General features: G+C 46.0%; 1 protein-coding gene across 1 annotated transcript in view; it reads right to left on the reverse strand.

The window, feature by feature from the left end:
- Positions 1 to 5,696, reverse strand: part of GPR132 (G protein-coupled receptor 132) — an 88,204-nt gene extending 82,508 nt beyond the window's left edge. The window contains exon 1 of the mRNA XM_087747019.1: positions 5,442 to 5,696. The gene's annotated coding sequence lies outside the window, so the exon portion shown is untranslated. The remainder of the gene's footprint in view (positions 1 to 5,441) is intronic.
- Positions 5,697 to 6,000: the final 304 nt, after the last annotated feature.

The raw sequence follows: 6,000 nt of genomic DNA on the forward strand, positions 1-6,000 counted from the left end.
TTAAAAAAACAAAAAATTTCTCCTTTCTACATATGCATGTCAGACATAACAGGTTTATACTGGGCTACCTCTAATACGTGGTCTCCTTGAAATAGCTACAGACAATGATGGGTCTACCCACATGCTGAAAGATGTAGTAAAAGGTAAGTAAAATTCACTAGATGAAACAGTAAGTAGGCAGCACATCTACCAGGGCATGCTCCCAGGATGGTTTCAGTTTGGATGTGAATCATTCCCTGTACAATCCCCTGAGGAAGGAGGGAGACAGTTTCCTTACTTCTTGCTTTTAGGTGGCACTAGATTAGAAAGCTCCTATCTTGTCTCAGGTCAGACTCGCCAAAAGGACTATGCTGGACCTGCTCTGCACTTCTGACTTTCCTCAGCTCCTGCATGGGTGGGGAGGCAGGAGCAGATCAGTTCAGCCTCCTGAACCCTGCCACCTTTGACGACATCGGTACTGTTGGCTAAGGATATTCCCAAGGCTGCTGTCAGCATCAGGCTTGCCTCCCATCTGCATGGCACACACCCTGAGCATAGCCATGAAGTGCCATGGAGGGACACACTAGCCCTGCATACCTCTTCAGCCCCAACATTTAGGGTCCTGGCAAAGATGCGTGGAGCCCCCAGGCCCTGTACACAACATTAGTGAGGGGACCCTTGGGCAGCGGACAGCTTGGATGGCCTTCAGACCTCTCCAGAGGCTTCTTTCAGTGCCATACGGACATCAACTTCAAGCCCAGTAGTTGTGGTTGCCTTCCCTTCACCCTGACTTTGGAAAATTGTTATGCCATGGTCTCCAGCACTCCATTCCCTTGGCACATCCAGCAAGGCAGTGTCTGGATATGGACTAGTCCATGCTTGTCAAAATGCTGGATGGGAGGCAGAGCACAAGAGGATGCTGGACAACTTCCCTGAGCCTTCAGGCTCCAGAGAAGAACTGACCCCTTTTTTCTCCTGAAAAATGAAAGAATTGCAGAGACAATAAACAAAGAGCTGCATTAAAACCTCAGTTTGCAGGAGATGATTGTGAAGATTTCAGCGATATCGTACTCCCCTGCAGGAGGAGGGATTAAGAGTGTTACAGGACAGATTTACAAACCCTGGAGAGAATAAGTATCCAACTGAAATCTTTGGCAATCCCCTTCCCTTCCTCTTCTGGGTCTCACCCTGTCTTCTGGTAACTCTTAGTACAAAACCACCAGCTCTTGCTTATTTTAATGTGTTCTCTACTTTCCCCTGAACCCAAATGAAACATCAAAGGTCTGGCTCGAGCACTTGCAAGTAAAAATAGCTCTAAAGCCCATATATTTAAGGCCCTTGAATGATATCTCTGAAATAATTCATCCTAAGCCCACGAGAGGGGAACGGTGTTATTTGTTGAAGGAATGTGTGTTGTGCTGATAGTGGGAAGTACTGACATTTAAAGAGCAATGAACGATACTGCAAAACAAAAGGAAGATGAGAAAAGGGGCATGAAGACTGCATTGCACTGTATGTGGAAGAAGAGCAACATATATTTAAGATAAAAGCCAGTTTCAAGCTGCCTTTATTTTCTCTTCTGCTCTGATCCTTCTCTTCCCTTCTTAGAAATTTAGATTTGAATACGTCTTTCTTGGTACATGAGAGTGGGTATATCTTGGTATATCTGTGGTACACAGGAGCACGACCCTCTCTCTTTCATATAGTACTGCAATTTGTTTATTATCATCCAGGACTCATTTATTCTCTCTGACTTTTGCCCATTTTTGAAGTAAGATAAATCAAGACTATGAAAACATCAGACACAACTCATGTAGTCCCTTCATATCAGCCTTTTGTGTCTATTGCTCTGTATTTGAACAAAACACTATGCTTTCTACTCTCTGTCACTACAAATTTCTGCCTTAAATTCCTTTGCTTCACAAGTGAATGTTTTCTTTTTTCATCTTCTAGTAATAAGGCAAATGCAGCTTTGCAGTCATTATTCCTTAGTGCATTTCTCACTGAGCTCCAGAAGCTTGGGCAAGGGTAGCTCAAGCCATTGCAATAGCATTGCCAGGTGGGATTTTCTGGAAGAGACTGGTATAAGTCCTGTCTTCCTCTGATCTGATGTTTTTCATCACCATTTTTTGGCAAATGATTCCCAAATGCAACATTTCTAATTAGTCTTTCTCAGATATCATGGAGGGATGCCACAAGGGTATTCCACAGACTCCTGCCTGTCTTGACAGACAATTTATGAAATCTCTTGAGTTGTGAAGGAGGCTTTCTTTTATAGGATGGTACTCGAAGGAATTTAGAAAATATACTTGATTTTAAGCACAGACACACATCCTTCAAGGGCTGCTACATAGAGAAACCCATTGAACTGAGAATATCCTCATGGCTCACCAGTGAGGAACATGAACATGGCCATATGGAGCAGATGCAAGCTTCAAACCACTCTGTGAGCAGTGCAGTTGAGAGTCCCGTTAGCTGAGCTAGAGAAGAGGAGAATAATGGGTCAAAAATGGCCAAATACAAAGGGAAAAATGCTGGAGGGTGTGAAAAAAACAGACCCATGCCTTGCAGCCCTCAAGGTTGCTCTATTAACATGAGGACTTGCTGCATTTATTTAAGCAGGATGAACAAGATAAAAAGAGCTTGTTGGTGTTGGATGCTGAGGCAGTGTTTAAGACATCCCTGACTCACAGCTCACAAGCTGCAACTCGTTTTACAAGTTCAGTCCCTGTTCAGATACGATCAGGGAATGTCTCTGGGCTGGATTGCGAAGGAAGCAGAGTCTTGCCAAATATGCTCTGCCCACAGCACCGTCCAGACCTGTCAGATGATATTTCTTCTAATTTTACTAATGTATGCTTGGCCCCGATTCCATGCTACCTGAGGCTACAGCCGTAATAAAAACACAGCACACATGCTGTGGGTGGGTGCCTGCAGCTGGTGGGAGTTGAGGCACGTGAAAATAAAAAACACAACCCTTTCTTAATTGCAGCATAGAAATCAAGAAATAATATTCTTCTGATTCCCTGCCTTCTCCCTCTCTCTGGTGCACCCTCACCCATAGCCCTGTCAGTTGCCAGAGAAGATGACAACAGGTTTCCTTCATATGTAGGTTGCTCCATACCCTGAGCAATGCTTAGATTTTCAGGCAGAAGTGGGCTTGTATGCCACACACAGCTTGTGTTCAGGTGTGGCTCCTATGCTAGGACCGTCCCACATACACACCTTGTGGGTTGCACTGGTGGATGGGGTGTTAGTGGTCTAATCCCTACCTGAGGATGAAACCATCAGGCTACTGTCCTGCCATGGTCATGCAGGACATCCATTCCTGGGATGGAGTGAAAGAGCCCTTGACACGCACTTGTATCCTACCCATGAGCTGCTTCTCTGGGGGAGGTGGGTTGTATTGCAGCTCTGGGCTGTGTGAAAATTGCACTAAACAGCTTGTGGGTTTAGAAAAGTTGGACTTCTTTGGGCCATGAGTCCTCCTGAATATGCAACTTATAACAATATCACCTTTGTGTATGTAGAAAAGAAATTAAAACTGAGGCCCAAGAGAAGGTACTGGCTTCATGGGGAAAAGCAAAGTGAGTACTAGCATCCATGGGACTTGTTAGTGAGGGGACATGGGGAACCTATTGATTTTAACCAAGAAACAGTGCTGAGCCTGGGACTCAACCTCTGGTTGTTTCTGGGCCCAGTGTGCTGCCTTGTTAAGGGTGTTCACCCTGGGGGTGAATACCGCCAGCTACCAGTACTGACCCTCATCCTAAAAGGGAAGGGGCAGAGAGGAACTCCTTGATGCAGCCTTGTTTCTGCTCTCAGGATATAAACACAGGCATTAGAGGAATACTCCTGCAAAGGACCAAAACACGTTGAGGTACAAATATGCTTACCACTGAAAGCAGCCAGCCATTGCAGCTCTTGACCTCCCTGTCGCATTTCTGCACTAACACATACTCCTGATATCACTTGTTAGGGGCCACCTTGTCCTCGATGGCTTTTCCCGCTGGAATCCCTTGCAGAGAGAATCAGCATGGGTTAGAGAAACCCATGAGTAGTGTTGAGAAGGCCGTTTATGTGCTGGGAAATTTCAGATTTCTATGGACCTGTAGAAGTTTCAAGCTTCTAATGTGAGACCAAATCCTTGTTTCCAAGCATATAGTGAGCATTGCAGATATCAGGAGTATTGCAGTTTAAAAATTTATATTCATGACACATAGCATGGTCTATTCTTGTTCATTTTCAATGACAGCGTGTTATTTACCGGCAGTGTTTTTTTTTGCTGGCTGATGTTTAGCAACTCCACCTGTTGATGCCCAACCCTGCAGGATGATATGCAAGTAAAGATGGTGCAAGAAATAGAAAATGGTCACTTTCTTCTTCCACTTCTTCTTCTGACTGATTTCACACAGTTAGTATATATTAATGATTGCTTTTTTCACTGGTCTGTGCTGTCATTTTTCTCAAATGTCTTAAAAACACTTGCCCAAGCAATGCACTGTCATATCAGAAGGAGTTTCTTTTCCTCACTCTCTCTGGGGGAACCTCCACCCCTCTCTAGGCAAAACGCATGAGATGCTAAGGCTTAAAATTTATGGAGCCTGATTTAAAAGCCAGGACGTCTCCTGGTCTCAAGGGAAGGGAAATGACCCTTGGCTTATTTTGCAGTCACTCCTTTACAGAGAAGGAAGTGCTAATAAGAGCTCACTTGAGGCACAACAGCTTAGGACAAATGAAGGCCAAAAGCAGCTGGGTAATTGCTGTGACTGGGAATAAAGAGGAGCCAAAGAGAACACGTGAGAAGTTTCCCTTGTGAGTGGTGCTCTGCGAGCAATACACATCAGCAGTCATGCTAATGTCTGAGGAGGGCGCTACCTAACACCCAGAGCTGCCCCTGGGGGGCTGCTTCCCCTTCCATACCAGCTCAGCTGGAGCCCGTTGCAGGAGCTGGGTGGTGGGGCCGGGTCCATGGCTGCAGTGGGGGAGAGGAGGCAGAAGGGAGAGGCAGCATTGGAAAAAGGAACTGCATAAAAAAACACCAAAGGTGTTGGTAGGAGTTAGACATGGAGAGAGTACATCACATACCTTGCAGATACATGAGCGCTTGAGCAGTTTGAGAACAGCTCTGCAACCCAGTCATGCTCACCCAGGGGAAACCTCAGGTGAGATTTCAAAGCACAGCATCCTCAGGCTCTTGGGATCCCTCCTGGAGGTGCATCGGGGCACTCGCTCCAGCTGCGCCCAGCACCTTCCCCTTGTGACAAGCCTTCCCACAGCCTCCCCAGCAGAGACATGTCCCCTTGGCTGTGCCACCTCCGAGTGTCCCAGTGCTGGGTGCCCCTCCATACACCCCAAAAGTGACCATGCTCCAGGCCCCATGGGGCACTGTGCACACACAGCAAAACGGACCCAACACATGATGCAGCTGTAAGTCAGGAGGGGCCGTTAGTTTGTCTTACCTGGCTCGGCAATCACAGACCATCAGATTTCACCCGAGTACTGGGTCCGGTGACTTGATTAGGCAAAATATCTTGGTCCTCTCAAGACTACAGGGTCTTGGTCAAAAGTCTGGGAATGAGATAGACTGATTCTCCTATTGTCTGATGCCTCGTCAATGGTAGAGAAGGGCTTAGGTGAGCTGTGCCTCCGTGATACCAGCAGGCAACCAGCAACTCACTACTGTAGAGGAAGGCAAAAAGAATCCAGGTCCTTGCTTTCTGATCTGAGGAAAAAACAGTTTTGAACCTCAAACACAGTAATCACTTTGACCCTCAGCAAGTTAGAGTCAAGAGTCAAAAGGGGATGTGGCAACACTGCCATGTACAACTGTTGCACCACTTTTCTTGTTGCACTTCCACTTATTGCTCAAGCATGGCTTACTGCCCTTCCGGCCAGCATTTGCCAGTGTTATATTGACTAAAAGTTCAGAATGATAGTGTATAACATCCTTATTAGTAACTGTTAAAAGCTCCCAGACAACGTGTAAAACGAACATAATTTCTTAATGAAAGACTTGAT

Source organism: Nipponia nippon, unplaced genomic scaffold (genome assembly GCF_047370975.1).
Source record: "Nipponia nippon isolate SJK-2023a ecotype South Korea unplaced genomic scaffold, ASM4737097v1 scaffold_11, whole genome shotgun sequence".
Taxonomy (NCBI): Eukaryota; Metazoa; Chordata; class Aves; order Pelecaniformes; family Threskiornithidae; genus Nipponia; species Nipponia nippon.